Here is a 25,321-nt window from a genome sequence, read left to right on the forward strand (position 1 = left end):
CAGGATAAAGGTCAGATATAGAGTGTGATAGTCCGCAGTAAGTGTAAAAAAGATTTTTTTATTTTTTTAATTATTTTACATTTTGAAAAACTTTTATAAACTTTAAATAATATTATTTTTTCAAAATGGCGTCATAATCTTCTCAACGTCATTGCTATTGTCCAGTACATTTCCTGTGACCTTTTCTCCCTTTCATTACTTGCGAAAGATCTAAATAATTATTTAAAACTTTTTAAAAATTTCAATTCATTTTATTTTTTCAAATTTTGAATAATTTTATTTTCATTTCTCAAAAATTTAATTTTTTTATTTTTTAAACTTATAATTAATTTTGTTTTTTTCAAATTACAATTTTATTTTTTTAAATATTAATTAATTTTATTTTAAAAAAGTTTTAATTATTTTACTTTCATTATTTTACATTTTGAAAAAATTTTATAAACTTTAAGTAATATTATTTTTCCAATATGACGTCATAATCTCCTTAAGGTCATTGCTATTGTCTTGTATATTACCTGGGACTGACTTTTCCTCCCTTTTATTACTTGCGAAAAATCTAAATAATTATTTAAAACTTTTCAAAAATTTTGTTTTAATTTTTTTAAATTTTAATTCATTTCATTTTCATTTTTTCAAATTTTGAATAATTTTATTTTCATTTCTCAAAAATTTAAATTCTTTTATTTTTTAAATTTATAATTAATTTTATTTTTTTTAAAGTTTAATTAATTTTTATTTTTTCCAAATAACAATTTTAATTTATTTTTTCAAATGTTAATTAAATTTATTTTTAAAAATTTTAATTATTTAACTTTTTATTACTTTACATTTTGAAAAAATTTTAAAAACTTTAAATAATATTATTTTTCCGAATTCAAATAATTTTTTTGGAATTTTATTAAATTTTAAATAATATATTATACTTTTGTTTCTCCAAATTTTATATAACTTTTTGTTTATTTATTTAAATTTTAATTCATTTTATTTTCATTTGTTTAAATTTTAATTCATTTTCTTTTTTCAAATTTTAATTAATTAAATTTTTTCAACTTTTAACTAACTTACCTTCATTATTTTTAATTTTCAAAAAAAAATTGTATAAACTTTAAATTAATTTTATTTTCATTTTTTCAAATTTTAAATAACTATACTTGTTTTTTAAATTTTAAATAATTTTATTTTCATTTTATCAAATTTAAAATAACTACTTTTTTCTAAAATTTTAAATATTTTTTTTCCATTTGTTCAAATTTTGAATAATTTTATTTTCATTTCTCAAAATTTAAATATTTTACTTTATAAAGAATGCTGGAGAATTTTTATAATTTCGTAATTTTTTAACACGATTTTAAAACAAAATTACAGTTTTAAGAACATTGTAATGTTTTATTTTATGATTAATTTTATTTTATTAAGAATTAAAGCACCAAAAGCGCGTATCTAGTGCTAAATTATAAAAATTGAAAAAAATATTCCAGTTAGAAGAAGTTTTGTTTTGAAATTAAAAATTATATTCACACTAAGAAAATAATGAGAAATATTGTTGCAAAGCGCGAACGTTCATAAGAACCCATATTTGTCTTTGCTAAGGACCAAAAATACATTATAGCATGTAAACCATCGAAGGCGATATACAGGTCATATTGGCATGTAACCCTTGCAGAAGTAGTTTGTGCTATCTTGGTTTTAAGCAAATGACTTTTTTCTTTCTTTGTTGTTTTTTGTTGCCTAAAAAACATTTGTGCAAAATTTAATATTTAGCCTCAGTCTCTCCCCTACTATTAAGCATTAGAATATTGATAAAAAATAGTTTCCAATGACAAGAAAAAAGAAGTATAATATTTATAACCAACAATGCATTGGTTTTATTATCTTATATCTACAAACTTTATTTTTTATTATATTCATACATTATATGTAAATATACATTTAAATATACATTAATTTTAAAATTGCGCTTAACAAAAGATTGATAAAAAATAAACGGCATTTTTCCTGGTCAAAAGAATGATTTCCGAAAAAAGGAAAGAGTGGATTTGGAGGGTACCAGCCATCTCAGGGGGTTCACGAACTATGCCATACGTTTGGTGATGATTCATCTAATGATATTCTTGTTAACTTTTGTACGTCAATTCATTTGTTAACAAAATGTCTAAAACAAAAAATGACATACTGAGTCTCTTCGACGGTGGTGATGCACCAATGAAGATGAAGCGATGGGTATCAATTCACATTCGGTAGAGAATAGCATACACCTAAAGAGTACTTGAAGAGGTTACGTTCTTTTCACAAGAATTAATGTCGTTTTTGTAAACTAATTCCGGTTGACTCTCTTATCTTCTTTCTCTTGAGAAAGAAATATTTTAATAAGAAGCAGAGAGAAAAAAATAATCATCTACTGCTTCTTAACTTTATATTTATTCATATTTGTATATTTTACATTTTTGTCATGACAATAACAAAGAAACAATAACAATAGTGAATCTTTCCACACGCTCAATTACTTATTTCTGTTAGAAGAATTTCTATTTTGAAATTAAAAATTGTATTCATACTAAGAAAAATACTTTCCATATTTATATCTTACATTTTTCTTTTTACTTGTCAATGTAAACTTTTTTCATTAATGTTTTATTACTTAATAGTAGATATGCATACAAAGTTGCCTCTATGCTTGTCAGTAGCAAACAAAATCATTTTTTCAACATTCAAATAAAACAAGAAAAAATACTATAAAAGTATAAATAATTTTGATAAATAAGTACAATTTACATGTACAATTTACATTCATTTTTACATTATTACTGAGGCTGAAATTATCAATGTTTATGATTATATAAAAAAGTAAATTTTTCGAAAATATAGAACAACTGCAACATTTTCGATCAAATTGTTATTCGATGTTTTGTAATTCAATTAAAATAAGCATTCGATGTTCTTAAAATTCGTTTAAATTAACATTTGACGTTTTGAAAATTCGAACAATTGATAATTTGATGTTTTAAAAAATTTATCATATAAATTATTCAATATTTGTAGATTCAATATAATAATTTTTTTGATCGTTTAAAAGTTTAGAAAATTTCATACAACCGTTAATTTAATTAAATGTCATATTACTTTCAAATTTCACGCATTTTTATACCTAAGTTTACAGAAGTAATCTCCTTAAATAAAATTTTTTTTGCTTCATTAAACGCGAAAAATAATGTAACTTTTTTTATCCTTTAAAGGAAATTAAAATGAATTAAAATTAAAATTATTTAAAATATAAAATGAATTAAAATTCAATTACTTTCAAATTTTACGCTTTTTTATACCTAAGTTTACAGAAGGAATGTCCTTAAAAAAATTTTTTTTTTGCTTCAGTAAACGCAAAGAATTATTTAACTTTTTTTATCTTTTAAAAGAATTAAAATTCAAATGATTTAAAATTGAAATGAATTAAAATTAAATTTGACAAAAACATTGATTGGCCCTTAAAAGTCAATCCGAGGCCTGCTTTTAGTGAAAATTTCATGTTAGTTTTGAATAAATATTCGCAATTCCACTGTTTTCTAATTAAAGTATGCTTTCTGTTTTAGGTAAACGCTTTTCAGTTGCTGTTTAACTACTTATTTCTTTTTTGTGTAAAATTTTCTTTTCATGTTTTTTTGATAAATTTTGTTTCTTCTATTTTTGATTAATGTGTTCTTGTAGTATGTTTAATGTTTATTTTTTTGTAATTTGTATTTTATCCGTTTTATGTTGTATTTAATGTTGCAAGATATTGCAAATAATTTACAAAAATTAAAAAATATACTTTACCATTTTAAAATCTTATTCTTATGTTTGTCGAAATGTTTGTTTCTGTTTCAGGTCAAAACATGTTTCTTTTATATTTTGTCAAAAAAATATTTTTAAATAATATGTTTTTTTATTCTGTTAAATGTATATTTTTTCGTATTAAGTTTTCTCTCCGTTTTATGTTTTATTTCATGTTGCACGATATTGCAAATAATTTTAAAATCATTTTCTTATGTTTGTCAAAATATTTGTTTCTGTTTTAGGTCAACATCATTATTTCTTCTGTTTCAGGTCAACATGTTTCTTTTATATTTTGTCAAAAAAATATTTTTAAATAATATGTTTTTTTATTCTGTTTAATGTTTATTTTTTTGTACTTGGTTTTTTCTTCGTTTCATGTTTTATTTCATGTTGCATGATATTGAAAATAATTTTTAAATGAAAAAATATATTTTAAAAATTTTTCTTGTCTTTGTCGAAATAATTGTTTATGTTTCAGGTTAACATGTTTCTTTTATGTTTTATCAAGAAAATATTTTTTACTTTGATTCTGATTTTTTTTACTGTTTTATTGTAAAATATTATTGTGTCATGTCGAAATATTTTCTTCTGTTTTAGCTTTTAGGTCAAAAGTTTTGTTGCATGCCATGTTTTGTTCACGAACAAAATTTGTTGCATGGCAAGATATAAAAATATTTTGTATCATGTTGCCAATTTTTTCTCATGTTTGTCACATTTATTCTGTTTATGTTTTTTTTTTTTTGTTTTAGGTGAAGAAAAATTTGTCTGGTTTATATATTATATTTTTATTGTATAGTAATAAATATTTTTTTCAGAAAAATTGTCCTTCGGAACACAATATATTTCCGCCAATGTTATTAATATTGACGCAAATAAATTGTGCTCCACATTAAAAACAAAGTCTCAAAAAAAGTTTTATTTTTCGATTTATTTATTTAGAAGGCAAAAAAAGAACTCAAAACAAATTAGAATTTGTAATTATTTAATTTACATCATATATTCAAATTCAATCAGATTTTAAGGACTTTGCTTTTAATGTGTTCAATCGGAGAAAAAATATATTTTATCTAAGTGTTCAATATTTATTTTATAAAAATTAATCTTGAATTACGAAGACAAAAATGTTCATTTTTATTTGATTCAAAGAAATTATTTTTGATTGAAATAAAAAATTTTCTCTCGTTGAAGGGGGGAGTGGATTAGGCCTTTGCCACATTGACCCAATCACAAATTCAAATGCGTTAAAATTGTAAACATATTTTGCAATTTTACAAATTTGTGATTAGAAGAACTATGTGCAAGGGGAAACCATACAAAAGCGGGTCTAATGTTCAACCTCCTGGGTGACATGGAATAGAACATAAAATTTTATATTTTTTTGAAAAACGATCATGAAAATTAGAGAAAATTAAATTTTAATATTATTATATATTTATTACTTCCATATATTTCAGGACTAACAATTTTTTCTATACTTGGAAATTTTTTAATTTATTTATACCTTATAATATAGAGAAGATTTTCCAAAAAGTCCCAAAATGGACCTTATGTGTTAAATGAGTTTTAAAACATTTTCAAAAATCATTTGCTAGCATCACAGTGGGATTTTTTTTACAATTATTTTTTTTTAAACTGTCTATAGCGTATAATTTTTAATTTAAAACAAAGATCACTCTAATACGCTGTAGACAGTTTTAAAAAAATAATTGTAAAAAAATCCAATTGTGATGCTAGCAAATGATTTTTATCAATATCAAAAATATTTTTTAAAAGTGTTAATATAAAATCAGTAGTATAAATAATTTTTGGTCAGACCTAATTTTTTAAAGTGTCAATATAAAATCATTAATAAAAATCGATTTTAGTCTGAACTCAGTAGTATAACTCGTTTTTAGTCAGACACCTTTTTTTCCTTATCTGTACTTAGTAGTTCAGGTCAATTACAGTCAGACAGACTTTTTTTGTATAATGTTAATATAAAACCAGTAGTGAAAATAGACTTTAGTCAGACGTAAATTTAGTATAATATACAAACTATTAGAATTCAGAATTTTTATGTTGAAAACGGATAAAAATAATCAAAAGAAAAACTTAAATTAATTTTCTTCATATTTTAAAATGCTAATTTTTTATTTCATTTAAATAAATATTAGTTTAAAAAAAAAATTTTTGAAATTCAGATATGAAAAAAGAAAAAGGAAATTGGATATTACGCACGAGATATATTTTTTTTACGAATGGTAAAAATTGCAAAAATTCTAACGAGTGAGGGTGTAAAATGGAGAAACATAAAATCTAACGAGGTGTATAAGGAATGTGTCAGAGTGTAAAACTAACCACGCAAGTTTTAAACGGAAAGAAAATTGCTCCCTTTGTTATCTTTACGCTTTAAGCGATTTTCAAGTAAGCCAAAGCGAGCGCCGAAGGAGTCATTTCTTATCTTTTTTTTTTTTCTGATGACCTATTCAATTCTCATTTTTTACTTCTTTTTCTCACTCGGCTGATATTTTATTGCCCTCCTTTATATACCACTTAATGTGACTTTTATTTCACCCACAAAATTTAAACAAACAATTTTAAAATAATCAATAAAACAAATTTTTCTAATTAACTTTCTGTAAATTCCGATTTTTTTTTAATGACATTTAAAAATTTATTTTCAGAAACTTAAAAATTTGAATGTTTTTTCGTAATTTAGAGAAAAAAAATCCACAGCGGTTAATTTGAGAAAAAAATTCTAGAAATTAATTTTTATCGTGATAATAAAATCTGAAAATTGCGACACACAATTTCGCAAAAAGAATAAAAAAAAAATAGGGAAAAAGAAGTAAAATTTTCTCTTGAATAATAAAATGAAAATGAATATTTCACTTTGCGAAGGGGCTATTTTTGCATGAAAATGGTACAATTTAACAAAGGCAATTTTTTTCCAAGACATTGGTGGAAGTAAGTAAGTGCAAATTAAAAGTAAATTCTACATTTTCAAGTTTCTTCAAAACTTACGGTCTAGATCCTTTTTTTTTCTTGTCATTCACCGCACGAAAAAAAAAATAAAATTCTCCTCAAAACTCTCAATGCACTGCTAATTATTATTTCATTCGCTTTTTTCCCTTCAGTAAAAAGTTTCATATAGAAAATTTAATTCTCTAACTCTGGTTTTACCACACTTTCCAATATAGTGTTGAAAAAAAAAATTAGCGACTTTGGCTCGCGAGCAAGTTCTCACTGTTAATTTAATAGAGACCCCCCCTCTCTCTCTTTCTCTCTCAGACGTGTTAAGATTATAAGCCAGCACATTTATTACAACCAAAAAAAAAAGAAAGACACGTAAAACTCATCATTTTTTCACACCTCTCCAATTTGTTATTCGCTTTATAGTTTCTCTCTCTCTCGGTGTGATAATCCAAAAACCATGAAATTCAAATGAAGTGTCAAAGAAAAGTGAAATTCATTTCCACCCACAGAGACACTTTACAATTATAATAAATATTAATAATTAATAATTTCCTTATCAGACACGGGTAAATTAAATTAATAATTATAATTTCCGCTTCATTTATAATAAATTTCATTTCCGATGGATGCGGAAAAATGGTAATTAACTTTTTTAGTACGTGAATTATTGTATAAGAAGAAAGCAATAATTTATTTTGTATTATAATTAAACAAATTTTTTACAAAAAAATTTTAATTAAATACATATGATAATTTTATTAGTTGTTTCATAATTTAATTAGAAATTTTAGTAATTTAATTTGAAATTTAATAATTTTATTAGAAATTAAAAAATTTAATTAAAAATTAAAAAATTAAATTAAAAATTAAAAAATTTAATTAAAAAATAAAAAAATTTAGTTAGTAATTAGTAATTTAATTAGTAATTTCGAAAATTTTGTTTGTTCCTTCTATTTATTTTGATTACAATTACCAGAAAATAAAATGTATAAAATTATTTCAATTTAATCAATAACATAATGAAATAGAAATAACTTTGTTATTATTAATTATTTGTATTTAGTTATTACCATAATTAGGTAAAAATAATTTTGTATTTTTTTTAATTTACTTTTTAATTGCTTATCTAATTTTATTATTTTTAACTTATATAATTAATGAACAAATTTTTATATCTGGTTTATAGTTGTTTTTTTTGTACTTGTATTAACTTACATCACTATTTAATTATTTATTTCTATTGCACTTAACTTATGTAATAATTTGTGAGTAATTTATTTAGTCTTTTATTTTTTATTTTTATTATCACTGATGTTTATTGTACGCTGATTATTATACTGTTTTTTATTTTTATTTTTTATTCTTTTTTTATTTTCATTATTATTATTAACTCGCGTAATTATTCAATTTTTTTTTATTTATGTTTTTTAATTTTTATTAATTTTTACTGTTACTAAAAAATTTGTGTAAATATTCAACTTTTTTTATTAATATTTTTTTATTTTTATTAATTTTTACTATTATTAAGAAATCTGTGTAATTATTTATTTTTTATTTTGTTTCAATTCTTTATTTTTTTTATTGCGTTAATTTATAAAATTACCCAACTATTTTTTTTATTATTTGTTACTTTTTTCTATTTATTTATATTTCTGTCAACTTCTACATTTAATTTTTTTTCCCTTTTTTTGTTAATGTACATAGTATAATCATTTAACTATTTTTTATTTCTATTTTTTTACATTTTCTTATCCATTTTCTATTATTTCTTTGTATTTATTTAATTAATATACTGGCTTACAATAAAAAAAAATAATTGTATCTAATTTTAATTATTATAAAAGTGTCTAATTGCATGACTTTTTTTTATTTATTTATACAATTTTTTTATTATTGTTATTTTATATATAATTATTTAACCATTTTTTTCTATTTTTTACTTTTTTTTATTAATTTCTATTATTTTTATTCAATATTTTTGGAAGCTTTAAAATTATATTTAGCCATTAGGCCAAACAGAAGAATCAAAACATCTTTTATTTATAATATTATATTATTATTATTATTATTATTATTATTATTATTATTATTATTATTATTATTATTATTATTATTATTATAAACTTGTTTAATTATTTGACTTTTCTTTTGTTTTAATTCTTTAGTTTTATTATTATTAACTTACATAACTACCCAGTAAATTATTTAACAATTTTTTACATGAATTGAAATTTTTTTTAAATTTCCGTATTATTTTTTAACAAATAGTTTTTGACGCTTTTATTTTAACACACATTTATTTATCTTTATTTATAATTATTAATTATTAATTATTTATCCCAGACATAAAAAAAATAAAAGTAAAAAAATAAAAAAAGTGAATAATAACTTAATTATTTAATTTCTCTTCTCGAATATAAAAATTAAAAATTTCACGCACGTGTAAATATTTGCCTAAGTTTATGAAAGATGTGGAGGGAAAAAAAGAAGAGAAAGAAGAAATCTTTCAGGTAATTTGTACCTTTTTTCTTACAAGTTAATTTCGACACATTATTTTTCCGACTCACTCCATCAACGCTCGGAACTGTTATTTTTTTTCCTTCCCCATCTTTTTTTTTTTCTTTTTTCCTTATTCTGAAATTAGCATCTCTGAAACCCGGAGCAAAATTACATAAAACCGTTTTCATCAGTAGAGCCCCACACAGTTTCGTAGAGGTTTTTTTTTCTACTCTCTCTCTCTCTCTCTCTCTCTTTTTTTTCTTTAATAGTTAGTCCCTCGGTAATTTACTCGGAGTGGCGATGCTATGAAAATTCATGCTAATGACAATAATCGAAATTTAAGTTCCTCACCTGAGGCTCTAAAACAAGAGAGGTATTCGCGCGTTTCAACGAAAGTACTATAAAGTAAACCGCCTCAACTCAACATTAGAGGATCGTTATACCAAGGGAGAGAGCGATCGGTATCTCGAATGGTGTGCGCGGGCGTGAAAATTGGATGGTCCAGAAAAAAAAGGAGATAGAGGGTCACGCCAGGCGGATAAAGGGGCAAAGGGGGAGGAGGGGGCGGGAAGTTGGCTCGAGGTGATGATAGGAAACGAACAAAAAAAAAAAAATAAAAAAAAAATAGTCGGAAAAAAAGAAACAGAAAAGAAGTAGTCTCTGAAAAAAAATACCGTCTGTTTCAAACCGAAAAGATTTTTTTTTTCTCTCTTTCTAGATGGATAGAAAAAAAAATATTTTCTATATATGTGAATATGTGTGTTTGTATATCGAACGACCAATGCAATTTAAATACTCTCTCTCTCTCTCTCTCACTCACCCTATCGCGGAGATGTGAAATCCGGCTTTCGATAACTCAGTATAATTATCTTTGCGAGACCATGCAACGAATTGCTGTTGAGAGGGCCCAGAAAACTTGATTTAACGTTCATTCTGGTATATATATGTCTTTGGACGTGAAATTCAAATTTACACCAGATGAAAGTGGCATTAATATTAATTGCTTTCTATACACATACAGAAACTGCTTTAGATTTTTTTTTATTCTTTTCTTTTTTTCTTTTTTAATTAATTGAACGTCTCCTCGGTTTTTCAGTAAAGAAATCAAAATCGTAACATATATGAATTTTTCCCTTCCTCAAGAACACTAGTTTTCTTTTGTTGAGAAAAATAATTTTTTTTCCTACTCTCCAAAATTTGAATTAGTAACTCTCTCAAATAGAATCAATTAAAAATCAAAGTTTTATATAATTAATTAAAAAAATTAATTCCACAAAATTGTTATTTAAAAATTTTTAAAATTCAAATTTTCAAAGATTTTAATTTGAAACCTTTCCAAAATTAAATTATTTTTAAAATTTTAACTAAAATTAATTTTTAAATCAATTTTTAATAGAAAATTCTACAAGAATTAAATCATTTAAATACAAAAATAAATAATTTATTGAATAATTCAATCTTTAAATTGAATTTTCATAAAGAATTTTGTCAACAAAATTTTTAAATTATTAAATTCTTTGGACAAACTTTAATAAAAATTTTAAGAATAATTTACATTTCTCGAGAAATTCGATTGAAATATAATTATATTATTTATGAAAATATATATATCCCTGTACAAAAATTTTATTATTTATGAAAATAATTGAATTTCTGCAATAATTTGTAACTTCTCTAAAATTAATTTTTTTTAGTGTTTTTTTAAAACTAAAATTCTTCTTTAATTCGATGAATTATAATAATTTTCGAAAAAGTTCTTTGACAATTTTCAAATTTATTTGTTTACTATTTAATTTTAGAAAATTTCAATTAGTCGGATATTTTTCGAATTAAATATATATTAGAAAATAAAAACTTCAATAAAATAATTTCAAATAAAATTATGAAAAACTTTTTCAAAAAATTTAATTCTTCTAAAAAATTGTTAGTTAAAAGTATGAAAAATTCAAATTTCCAACTTTCAAAGATTTTAATATGAAACCTTTTCAAATATTCAATTATTTCTAAAAATTCACGAAATAATGCTTTAAATATTATTCAATTATAATCTAAAATTTTAAATGAAATTAATTTTTAAATTAACTTATTTATTAAAAAATTCTACTAGAATTTAATTATTTAAATATAAAAAAAATAATTTATTGAATAATTGAATGTTTCTTGAAATTGAATTTTCATAAAGAATTTTGTGAATAAAATTTTAAATAAATGAATTGTTTTGACGAATTTTAATAAAATTTTTAAAAATAATTACATTTTTCGAGGAATTTGATTAAATTTGTATTAAAAATAATTAAAATTCTGCAATGAGTTTAATTATTTATGAAAATAATTGAATCTCTGTAAAAATTTTATTATTTATGAAAATAATTTAATTATTGCAAATTTATAAAAAAAACTTGTAAATAATTGAATTTGGGAGAAAAATTTTAATATTTCTAAAGAGAATTAAAATTTTGACGAGAATTTTTATTAAATTTTGGAACGTAATTGAATTTCTACAATTATTTGTGATTTCTCTAAAATTCTCCAAATTATATCGTACAATTTACGAACTTCTCGTCCTTTTTCTATCAAATTACGGATTTTACGGACCTTTTTTTTTAAAAAACGGATTTTTACGGACTGTTTTGATTAAAATTAGTTCACGATGATTAAGGATATTTTTATAAATTAAAAATATCCTAGAAAAAATTTTGATGTACATTAAAAAAAAGCTGAGAGTCTGATGTTTACTTTTATTTTTTTAAATAATTGAATATACAAGTAAATAAATAGCAAATAATTAAATATAATAGATAATAAAATAATACATTTAAATATAAATATATAATAAAATATATAATAATAAAATAATATAATAAAAAGCAAATAAATGAATTTCAAACTAAATACATATATCATTTGGTGTTTCAAATATAAACATTTTATTTACACGTCAAATAAAAAACGGTTATTTGCGTCAAATAACATTTTATTTTCCTTTTTATATTCGAAACAAAAATAAAAATTTATATATAAAGTAGAGACAAAAATATAGTTTTATTAAATTCAAACAAAGTTTTGTTTATTTATTTAGGCAAAATGGAAAATTTTATGGAAATACTGAAAAAATTTTTCTTATTTGTAATGAAAAGCAAAGTTTAAAAATTGTGTATTTTTAAGTAACTATTTACCTAGTGTTAACAAATAAAGTTATAAAGCGAAAATTAGAAAAAAATTACACTTTACTGTTGAAAGCAATAATGACTTATTTAATATTTATGAAAATAAATATAAATAAAAATTTTTCCCGAGAAATAAATTTATTTTCTCTGTGTATTTATATATATGTTTAAGTCCGGTTGAAATATTTTTTTTCATTTCCGATCCCTTGAGGCTTGTTTGAAGATTGAAATTGATAAATCTATTTTCACAATTTCCTGTCAAATTAAATCATCGTATTTGAAGAGAATATCGCTTGTTTATTCAATTATTTATTATTTCCTCTGTTGAAAACAAAATTTTAAATTACTTAACAATTGTTTTTTTTCCTCCTTTTCTTCGAGGGGATGAATTTCCTCCTTTGAAAGCAAGGAACAAAACAAAATTTTCTTTCATTCTTTATACTCTTTTTCTCCAAAGAAGAGAATTTTTTCTTTATAAATTTTTCTCGAAAAAAAGAAATAGAAAAATAAAAAAAAAGTCAAATAAAAATTTATAAAATTCGCTAAAATCGAAACAAAGTGAAAGAAAAAAAAATTGAGAGGGGAAAATTAATTATGACCGAAATTTAATGAATCCATTATTATAATTAAGGTGAGAGTGGAGTTTGTTGTTTATTCTCAATTTTCCACCGTGATATTGTCATTTAAAATCATGCAATTTCCTATATATGCAAAACGAATATCCCCCTGTTTTATAATGCGAAATAATGTTTATGAAACTTTTCAGTCTTGATAAACGTCATTTGCCATCAGTTAACATGGTATATTTTACGCCTACAAAACTGCAATATACACAGCCACATGAATTTAATGACCTGCAATTGGAATATATGCAATATTTGATTCCACGAATATCGCTATTTTCATTTTCAAAATATTTCTCTCGCTCACTCCCCGTTTCAAATAATCCCATTGACGTCATTAATTTCTTTTTTTTTTCGAAATTTGTCATTATTCTGATTTAATGTTTGCGTATTATAAGAAAAAAAAATTTTTATTCTTCACTGAAAGCAAAAAAATTATTTGATTCCAAAATATAATGATTTGATTCGCAAAAATAATGATTTGGATTCAAATAAATAATTATTTGTCTATTATCAAATAAATATTTTAGTTGAATTTAATAATTTTCATTTAAATCAATTAAAAGGTATTTGCTTCAAATAGTGAAATTATTACTTCAATTTTAAATAATTATTGGTTCAAATTTATTCAAATAAATAATTATTTGTCTATTATCAAATAAATATTTACTTGAATTATATAATTTTTATTTATTTAAATAATTTCAAATACTCAAATTATTAGTTGAAATAATTGTTTCAAATTTATTTGCTTTAAATAAAAATTATTCGTTAGTAAATATTTATTTGATAATAAACAAATAATCAGTTATTTGAATTAAATAAAATTTTTTCTCAGTGTTATATTTTTATTATCTTTCGAATAAAATCCATACAATTACAATCAAAAAATACTCTTTAAATTTAAATTTGTAAAAATGTTTACTAATTTGCATTAGTCATTTTTTTTTTTTTTGCTTTTAAATTTGTAAAATTTACTAATAAATTAGTAGAAATTACTATTTATTAACCAAATTTACTAATTCAAAAACTAATTTTTTAGTAAGTCACTAATTAATATTAGTAGACATTTTTATTAATTTAAATTTAGAGAGTAAAAAATTTTTTAAAGATTTTTAGTTTTAAACAATTAGAATTCTAGGGTAAATTTAGGAAGTGAAATTCATTGAAATTTTATAATTTAATCTTATAATTTAATAATAAAATTCTGAAAAAAATATTTTTTGACGCTAAATCCCAATACCAACTTCGGGGACCTAAAAATTTTATTAAAAAAAATTTTCTGAACATCACTAAGAAATGTATTCATTAATATTACTATTTTCGGGGAAAAAAAACTTTTCTCCGAAGAAAACAATTAATTTCTCCATTAGGTGGAAAAATATGAAAATACAATTAAAAATTAAACAAAAATGTTGTTTTGTTAATCAAATGAAATAGAAAATTAATTAACTCCTTGGCAATAATAGTTGTTTAATTATTGCATATAATATGTATTAATGTCCTGAAAGTAATATCGAGATGAAGAATAATTAATTAGCAACTGTGTGTGAAGGAAAATTTTAACAAAGTTTAATTAACCGTGAGTACATTTAGGAGAAATATTTTGTAACTCCACATTTCAGAATTTCACTCTTTCCTAACTTATAATATATATAAACAATGAATTTAGAAAGTTTTATTTATTAAATGTTTTACACAAAATAAAAATCACTTTTTCACAATAATACTTTTGAAGAATTTTATTTGTACTTTTTTGCCAATAATAATCAATAAACAATTGTTTTATTTCTTACTTATTAATTCTTATTTATTTCTTCATCAATTTTAATTTTTAATTTTAACCTTTATAAAATGAGATGTAAGTAAATAATTGTTCTGTGCAATTTTCATATGAAAAATTAATTTATTTATGCAATGCTGAATTTCAGTAAAATAAAATAAATGAGAAAATGAAAATAATAAATTAATAAATAAATAAATAAGTAAATTATTAAAATAAGGAAACGATAAATAACCAAATGAACAAATAATTACATAATAAAAACATTAAATAAAAAATTGAAGAAAAAATTCTAAATTTATATTATTTAGAACATTTTCTAAATTTAATATTATTTAATTATTATTTAAAAATTAATACATAAATTTAGCGATAATTTTTGCATTGGAAAATCTACACTTTATTATTAAAATGCTCAACATATATTCTATCTTCTGAATCGTAAATTAATAAAAAGATGCGATTGAAAAAATTCTATATTGAAATAATAAAAAGATAATTACATATCGAATAAAAGTTCTGACAGGCGAAGTTATTCGCTTTTAAGAAGTGATGAAAGTATATATTTCTTTTTTTTTTGTTTCTGTATTATTTTGGTAATAGCGGTATAGGATCTAGTTCTAAGATAATTACGAGATTCGTGGCTGAATTTGAATGAGGGCCTCGCATTCGAAGGCGGATCGAATTCTAACGATCACATGTCATGGACCGCTTCTCTCTCTCTCTCTCTCTCTCTCTCTGAATTTATATATATAGATTTAAACTTATATATAAATATAGATATATATAGGTGTGCATATTCTCAGTTCGCTTTTCAGTTAGTCAGAAGTCAAACTGAGCAAACTTTAGGGCGGTTCGCGTGATTAACAGCTTGCCTCGTGGAACGCAATGGCTTTGTAAATAAATTTACATCTCCATATATACGAAAGTCAATTAATTTGAATTAAAACTCGTTCTTTGATCACGAAACTCGAGCATCAGATCAATCAACACGTTTTTTTACATCTTACTTGAAATCTGACCCTTTTTTTATTTCACTCTTCATTTATTTTTTGTTTTTTTTGTCTGAATTAATTAATTATTCAGAATAATAATAATAATTTCTAAAAATAAAAATAAAACCAATTATGATAATAATCATAATAATAATATAAATTTCCTAATAATGGGAATTTAGAATAAATAATTAATTAAATTAAATAATTACCTTGTGAATAATATTTGTTTATTAATTAAAGGCAAAATTTTTTTTAATTGTTTTCTAAATTTGAATTAGTACTCTATAAATTTGAATTAGTAAAAATGTTTACTAATTAGAATCAGTGACTGACTTGTTGCTTTTGAATTAGTAAATTTTACTAATAAAGAGTAATTTCTTCTAATTTATTAGTAAAATTTACTAATTCAAAAGGAAAAAATTTAGTCACTAATACAAATTAGTAAACATTTTTACTAATTAGTTTATTTAAAAATGTTCGATTAATTTTAATTTAATTCTTTAGTGCCAAAAAATTGAAAGGGCAAAAATTAAAATTTAATCTAAAAAATAAAATACAAATTAATTTATTTAAAAATGTTCAATTAATTTTAATTTAATTCTTCAGTACCAAAAATTTAAAAGGGGAAAAAATTATCAAAAAAAAAAATAAATAAATAAATAAAAGAAAAAACGTTGACCAAAGAGTGTATATCGTTATATACATATATACATACAATACACAATATACGACATGGAAAATGAAGTGTCACATAAACTGAAATCTCGTTATTTACACGTAATTAATTTGATTAATTATTCATTAGCTCGTGCAAAATTATATTATCAAATGTGTAGCAAAATATCAACTTTAAAATATATTAAAATGAAAATCAACGCGTGTTAAATTGACCAAAATATTCCCAACTTCCTCCACCTGCGCTCCCTCTTCATCTCCATTTTGTAATAAGCAAATAAAATAAAAATTACAATCATGACAGATATTTGCAATCAGTATTAATACATAAATTATTCAATTACAAATTGTTCATGAAACAACAAGTCTCTCGAGTCGCAAATGAGTTGAAATCCACATAAATATTGAATATCAAACAAAATGAATTATCAATTTGTGTTTTGTGCTAGAGGAATTTTTAGTTTTTTTTCCCCCTAAAGAGTAACGTTATATATCTACGATGATGTATTTTTAATTTTTATATTATTTGTTAATATTTATTATTTATTTAAATATAAATATTTATTTCAATATTTATTTCAAATTTCTATTTTTCTATTAAAAATAAAAAATTATTTTTCAATTAAAAATAAAAAACTATTTTTCTATTAGAAATAAAAATTTATTTTTCTATCAAAAAGAAAAATATATTTTTTTTCTTTCAAAAGAAAAATATATTTTTTTTCTTTCAAAAGAAAAATATATTTTTTTCTTTCAAAATAAAAATTTAGTCTTCTTTCAAAATAAAAATTACTTTGCAATGGAAAAAATGTACTTAATTCACATAACAAATTACTTGACTATTAGCAAATAAATATTTAATAAATAAAATAATAATTTTTAATTTTTATTTAAATCCAACAATTTATTTAAATTTTTTTTACTTAAAACCAAAAAGTATATTTGAATCAATAATTTCAGTATTTGAAGTAAATATCATTTAATTGACACATAAATGAAAATTATTTGGCGCAAAAAAAAATATTTGTTTGATAATAGACAAGTAATCGTTTCTTTGAATCAAATAAATTTTTCTAGTATTTATTTTACATTTATTTAATTATATTTATTAATTCATATTTATTTATTTATAGTTATTTGTTTAATTATTGAGTGATAGAATCGTAATTATTTATATTTATATTTATTTAAATTTAAATAAAATATTTGCAATAAATATACATATTTTTTTTATATATAAATCATTGTAAATAAATATTTACTGATGATTTAGTGGCAAATCGTGAATTGCAATATATGTGCAAGGAGCAGAAAAATATATTTATTGATAATGACATATTTATATATATATATATATATACACGAAACGTTATAAATTATTCTTTATTCGATTTTCTTCTTCTGAAGATTTCGAGGAGAGTAATAATAAAATTTTATTATTTCATATACGCTCAGAAATTCTCCACGGAATATACAGGTGTGCTTGCGCACCTTCGTATATAAATCTTTGTTTACAAGCTCTTTTCAGTATCAAAAAAAAAGGAACGATCATAATGGATATTCGATAGGTAATCTGTCGTTGAATGATTGGATCAGAAAAAAAAATCGTTTCAGAACCTGAATTTAACGTTTCATGATTGTATCGGACACTGAGAGAAAACGAGAAAATTGTAAAAGTGTATATATATATATAGTAAACGTATATATATATATATAAAACATTTTCGTTCGAAAAAACGAACAGACGAAAAGATGACTATTACTTCGTTCTCAAGCAAGAGATCACGTTCACTTTTTATCACATTTTGCAAGAAGAAGAATATATTTTTTTTCCCTCTATATTTTAATAATATTATTGACCCATATTTTCTCGCATTTGTCAATATTTCACGGAAATAAAAAATTTAAATTTTATTTTTTTCAAATAAAAAGTGAATTTTATGTTGGTATTGATAATAATTTATGTTTACTATTTTATTTAACCAGTGATTTTTTTTTTTTTTGTATAATCGAAGCAAAAAACAAAATTAAAAATATTAAAAAACTTGAAATGGAAATTCACTGTTTGAAATTTTTATTTATAAATTAAATAAATTTATTTATTTACTATTTTATGAATAACATTAATAAAAATTGAAAATAAACTTACAATGAAGTAAATACCTTCAATAATTAATTAGCTGAGAATTGATCCTTTTTTTCGAAAACGATAATTTGCTGAGAATTGACCATTATTTTTTTATTTTCGAAAACAATAATTAGCTGAGAATTGATCCTAAATTTTTATTTTCGAAAACGAGATAATTAACTGTGCGAGAATTTGACCCTTTTTATTTTCTTTTAAGAGAGACAGAGAGGGTGATCAATGAAACTTGAATTTCGACAATTACATGTGGACTTTTGAAAATTTATATTCCATTGCGTTTAAATCTCTTTACAAGCGAATGGTTTTAATAAAGACTTTTTGATTGGTACTTATGCTTGATCACCTGACAGATAAATTTACTGAACCGGAATCAACTGCCACTTATAAAATGGTACTTTATTATCGACCATTAAGTTTGTTTCAATTTAAACTTAAATAGCTCGCAAATTACCGTCAATTATTTCTGCTTAAGCGCCTTTTTATTCGCTGGTGCATCAAAAATATTTCGCCTCAATTGTGTTGTCGGGAAATTTGTTTTCTTTCAATTGAAATTTGTTTCAAAAAAAAAAAAAAGGAAAAAAGAAAATTATAATTTAATTCATTATTTGTTAATATTTAATGAAATTTTCGAAATTTTCCGATAATAGTTGATTTCAATTAAAGAATTGTTTTTTTGATAATAATTCGAAAGAGGGAGGGAGATAGATAGATAGAGAGAGAGAGATAAAGTGAAAATGATGGGCTATTTGTTTGGAAATAATGTTATAGTTTAACATCGATACTTGAGAGAGCTTAATTCTTGCGAGTTATTAAAGTTTGCATGTAGCGTACGTGATTGAGTAATAAAATGGAAAATAATATTGCTTGTATATAAAGACACGATAACTATATATGGCAGTTGTGTGTTATCGACCTGGACATTATTCTCGCAGAGTGTGCGGTCATTTCTGAACCGCATCGCAAATCGCTCGATTTATTGGTGCTGACTCGCCACGATCGGCAGGACACCAAAGCGGCCACCATCGAAGCATGGGACATCAATCTAGTTTACTAAGAGGTCACGCTGGACCACTCATCACAATTCTCAAAAATAAAAAAAAAAGAAAAGAAATCCCACCGTGAAAGAAAAACAAACAAACAAAACAAAAAATCAAATAATTCTTTTTTTCCTTTTTTTTTGACAAATTTCTCCAAAAAGTTCCTCTTAATTTTCCGTGAAAAGTTTTGGAAAAATTAGAGAAAGAGATCGATGGAAAGGAAAAATTAGGTCTTTATTCTTTTCACAATTCTCCATTTAGTTAATTTTTGGTGTAATTAATAATTATTATAGTTCAAAAGTTAAATTTATATTTTTTTAATTCAGATAAAATTTCGTTTCGAATTCTCTTTCAACTTGAAAATGTACTAATTTTTAATTTAATTTTCTATTACAATTTAATTTTACTAATTTTACTAATAATTAAATTTTATTTAATTATTAATGAATAAATTAATATTAATAATTAATATTAATAAATTATTAATAAATTAATATTAAATAAATAATTATTAATTATTAATAATTAGGTATTTAATTTTTAACTATAAATATTTTGTTGGGGAAAAATTAAAACTGTTTATAACTATTAAAAAAAAAAATAGTTACAAAATGCAGTTGAAAAATTAAAACCGTAAACTTACTCACTAATGTTTAAAATTTAAATTACTGAAAATTTCTACTAAATTTTAGTAATTTTCTACAAAAGATTTGGTGGAAAGAAATGGAAACTAGTAAAAGAGAAATACATAAAGAATTAGAACTACAAAAAACGATAAAAAAAAAAAATTTTTTTTGTTTTTAAATTTTGTTTTAAAAAATTAAAACAAAATGTTATTTATTAATATTTCAATTAGTAAAAATTTCTTCTAAATTATAGTAATTTTCTAGAAAAGATTTAGTGGAAAAGAATTATAATTACTAAAATTACTAAGCAAAAAATTTATTTAAGAAATAGACTGAATAAATAGAACTGAAAATTACAAATAAAAAATTAATAACGAAAAAGTAATTTCACTATTATTTAAATTCATAAAAATTGATGCTAATTTTTAGCAATTTTGCTACTGAAGATTTACTAAAAAAAGTTAAATTTGCTAAAGAAAAAATAACTAAAGAATTAGAACTTTAAAAAGCAATTTAAAAATAAAAAGTAAAATTAAAAAGTAGAAAATAGAAAAAAAAAATTAGTAATTAAAAAGTAAATTACTATCAATTTCTACTAAATTTAGCAATTTTCTACTAACGATTTAGTAGAAAAAATGTTTAACTTTCACCACTACTGATAAAAAAAATAATTAAAGAAATATAAACTACAAAAATAAATTAAAAATAAAAACTAAAAGAAGTTATTTTTTACTATTTTAATTATTAACAATATCTGCTAATTTCTAGCGATTTTCTACTAAATATTTACAAGACGAAAAAATTCGAACTATTACATATAACTAACAATAAAAATTACTAAAGAAACAATAAATACAAAAAGTAATTAAAAAATAAAAATTAAAGTTCTTCGTTGATATTAAAATTAGTAAAGAAATTTCTTCTAAATTTTAGTAATTTTCTACAAAAGATTTGGTGGGAAAAAAATTAAAATTACGAGAAGTATTGAAAAAAATACTTAAGAAATTAGAACTTAAGATTGTAATTAAAAGATTAATAAGAAAAATGTTATTAATGGTTATTTAAATTTTTAAAAATTGTTAATAATTTTTAGCCATTTGATACTAAAAATTTAGTAAAAAAATTGTAATTTAAAAAAAAAATTTCAAAGAAAATGTAATTAAAGAATTAGAACTGTAAGAAGAAATTAAGAAAAACAAAATTAAAAAGTGTGAATTGGAAAGAATTTTTAGTAACTAAATAAAGATTTAATAACAATTTCTGCTAATTTTTAACAAATTTCTACTACAGGAAAATTTTGAACTGTTACGTCTACTAATAAAAAAAATACTAAAGAAATTAGAACTAAAAATTGTAATTAGAAAATTAGCAACTACAATGTCAATCACTAATTTTTAAATTTGTAATAATTGTTGCTAAATGTTAGCAATTTGCAACTAACAAAAAAAATTTGATTTCCTAGAGATAAAATAAAATAAAATAACTGAAGAATTTGAACTATAAAAAGCAATTAAAAAAGGAAAATTAAAAAGTGCGAATTAAAAACAATTTTTTAGTAATTAAAAAGTGAATTAGTAACGATTTCTGTTTTCTGCTAATTTTTAGTTATTTTCTACTAAAGATTTAGTACTAGAAGAAAAATTTAAAACTACGATTACTAACAAAAAAAATATACTAAAGAAGTGAAAACTAAATTGCAATTAAAAATATAAAAACTAAAAAAAGTCATTCACTAATTTTCGATTTAGTAATAATATCTGCTAATTTTTAGCAATTTTCTATTAAGGATTTAAAACAAAAAAAAGTTAGGATTATTAAAACTAGTAATAAAAAAAATAATTAAATTAACTGACTAAAAATAACTACAAAAGCAATTAAAATATTCAAATTAAAAGAAGCAAATCAGTAATATTTCAATTAGTAAAATCAAAAGAAAAAAATGAGTGAGAATAAAACAGTATTTTCACTATTTTAAAATTTTTCTAGGCTAGAAATTGAAAAATAAAATTACCACAATTAGATATTGGCAATTCGACATTATTCACGAATTAAATGAAATAGAATTTATTTCCATCTCTTTTTTTTTTGTTTTCGAGGATAAAAATCTGAGATTCACGACAGTTAATCATGTTGCGGTTTTGCAATTACAAGTAGAGCGTCACGCTGTCATGGTGAAAAACAAAAGAACCGTATCATGAAAAAGAATTATGACTGGGCCGCGTTATAGAGTTATTCTTGTTTCCAGTTCTCTGCAGTCAAATTAAATCTGAATGCAATTTTTAGCCCAATTTAAGACCATGAGTTTTATCCATATATACGGCAATATTTCAAGTATTGTTGTGAATTTCATTTTTTCTTTATATCTATCACGCATAAAGAAGAAAATCAGAAAATTTAACAAAAATTTAAATAACAAATTTTTTTTCGATATTTTTATATAAAATGAACAAAAAATTATCATGACATTATTAATTAATGATAATAATTCCGCTAATTAATTGTACAAATAAATTATTTAGCAACTAATTCATATTAAACAGTTAGTATAACTAATTCTTGTTATAAAATGAGTAACTAATTAATATTATATAATTAGTAACAAATTAATAATTATTATACAATTGGTAACTAATTAAAAAAATTAATATTGTACAATTAAATTTATTAAATTAATATTGTATGAGAAACAAATTAATATTATGAAGTTAGTAATTAATTAGTAACAAATTAATAAAAAATGAAATAAAAAAAAATTAAAGTGAAATAAATTAATGAACGTAAATTAAATTAATTGAAGTAAAATTAAAGTTAAAAAAAAACAATAAAAGTCAAGTAAATAATTAAGTAGTTACGGGAATTTTTTAATGTCACGCAGTGAGGACGATAATGAGTCACTAACACTCACAATGTGACAAAAGAGTTAAAAATTGTCAGCTTTAATATTTCTTACTTTAATGTTATTAATTAAAAAAAAAGGAAAGAGAGAAAAATGCGAACAGATTTTATTATTATATCACAAGTGCTTGTGTGAATAATTAACAGAATTTTTTTTTCCATCTTTTTTTTTCATTTCCATATATATATGTATATATAGAATTTTTTTTTCTAAACTCAATTATTTCCCTATGCAAATTAATTGCTATCGAGGAAAATGCAAGTGCAATGAGAGTCGTTGTTCGTATTAAAATAAATTAATTTGGATTAAGAAGCATCTTAAATCATTGAACCGAACTGACCCAAATTAGTTTGCTCAGCTCGAGATTAAAGTTTACCAATTCTCCTTGTGCCTTCCCACAAGATTCATAATATATAGCTCTAAATATATCGGTAATTCAAATTTTCCAAATTTAAAAATCAATCGATAATATTCAGATATAAAGTTAATAAATTAAAAAATATTATTAATAAATAAAATATTATTAATAAATTAAATAATATTTTTATTTCAACAAAATAAATATATTTGTTTGGTATTAAATAAATATTGATTTGTATCAGGTGAATTTTATATTTGTTCATTAAATTGTATTTGCTTCATTTATTGAAAATATTTATATTTATAATGCAATTTATTTGATTTAAGCAAAAATTATTCAAGTAAATAATTAATTAATTTAAAGAAAATTATTTGATTTATGTGAAAATGAATTTAATTAATGTAAGTATTTACTTCATTAAAATAAGAATTATTCTATTTAAGTAAATATTTATTGGATTTAAGTAAAAATTATTCGAATCAAGTAATTATTTATTTGATGAAAGTAAAAATCATTTAATTCAGGTAAATATTTATTTGAGTAAAGTAAGAATTGGTTAAATTAGGTAAATATTTATTCGAGTTAAGTAAAAATTATTGGATTTAGGTAAATATTTATTTGATTTAAGTAAAAATTATTCGATTCAAGTAAATATTTATTTGATTCAGGGAAATATTTAATTGATTCAAGTAAAAATTATTTGATTCAGGTAAATATTTATTTGATGAAAGTAAAAATTATTTGATTCAAGTAAATATTTATTCGATTCAAGTAATTATTTATTTGATGAAAGTAGAAATGATTTATTTCAGGTAAATATTTATTTCATTGAAGTAAGAATTGTTTAAATCAGGTAAATATTTATTTGATTCAAGTAAAAATTATTTAATTTAGGTGAATATTTATTTTATTCAAGTAAAACTTATTTGTTTCAGAAAAATATTTATTTGATTTAAGTAAAAGTTATTTAATTCAAGTAACTATTTATTTGATTCAAGTAAAAATTATTCGATTCAATAAATATTTACCATAATTAAGTAATTTAATTATTTTCATAAAATAATTATTTGACACGAAGAATTATTTGATGAAAATAAAAATTACTTAATTATGGTAAATATTTATTTGATTGAAGAAAGAATTGTTTAAATCAGGTAAATATTAATTCGATAAAAGTGAAAATTATTTGATTCAAGTAAATATTTATTCGATTCATGTAATTATTTATTTAATGAAAGTAAAAATTATTTATTTCAGGTAAATATTTATTTCATTGACTCAGGTAAATAAATATTTGATTCAGTAAAATATTTATTTGATTTAAGTAAAAGTTATTCGATTTAAGTAAATATTTATTTCATTCAGGTATATATTTATTTGGTGCAAGTAAAAATTATTCTATTCAAGTAATTATTTATTTGATTCATAAGTAAATATTATTCCATTCAAATAATTATTTATTTGATGAATGTAAAAATTACTTAATTCTGGTAAATATTTATTTGATTGAAATAAGAATTGTTTAAATCAGGTAAATATTTATTTGATTCAAGTAAAAAGTATTTGATTTAGGTAAATATTTATTTTATTCAAGTAAAACTTATTTGTTTCAGAAAAATATTTATTTGATTTAAGTAAAAATTATTCGATTCAAGTAACTAATTATTTGATTCAGGGAAATATTTAATTGATTCAAGTAAAAATTATTTGATTCAGGTAAATATTTATTTGATGAAAGTAAAAATTAA

The 25,321-nt window shown here is 21.3% G+C and overlaps 1 protein-coding gene across 1 annotated transcript in view; it reads right to left on the reverse strand.

Annotated features, from left to right (window-relative positions):
- The window catches only part of LOC122506240 (collagen alpha-1(XVIII) chain), a 260,714-nt gene that overhangs the window by 58,752 nt on the left and 176,641 nt on the right, over positions 1-25,321 (reverse strand). The gene's annotated exons all lie outside the window — the stretch shown is intronic.

Source organism: Leptopilina heterotoma, unplaced genomic scaffold (genome assembly GCF_015476425.1).
Source record: "Leptopilina heterotoma isolate Lh14 unplaced genomic scaffold, ASM1547642v1 Lhet_4, whole genome shotgun sequence".
Lineage (NCBI taxonomy): Eukaryota > Metazoa > Arthropoda > Insecta > Hymenoptera > Figitidae > Leptopilina > Leptopilina heterotoma.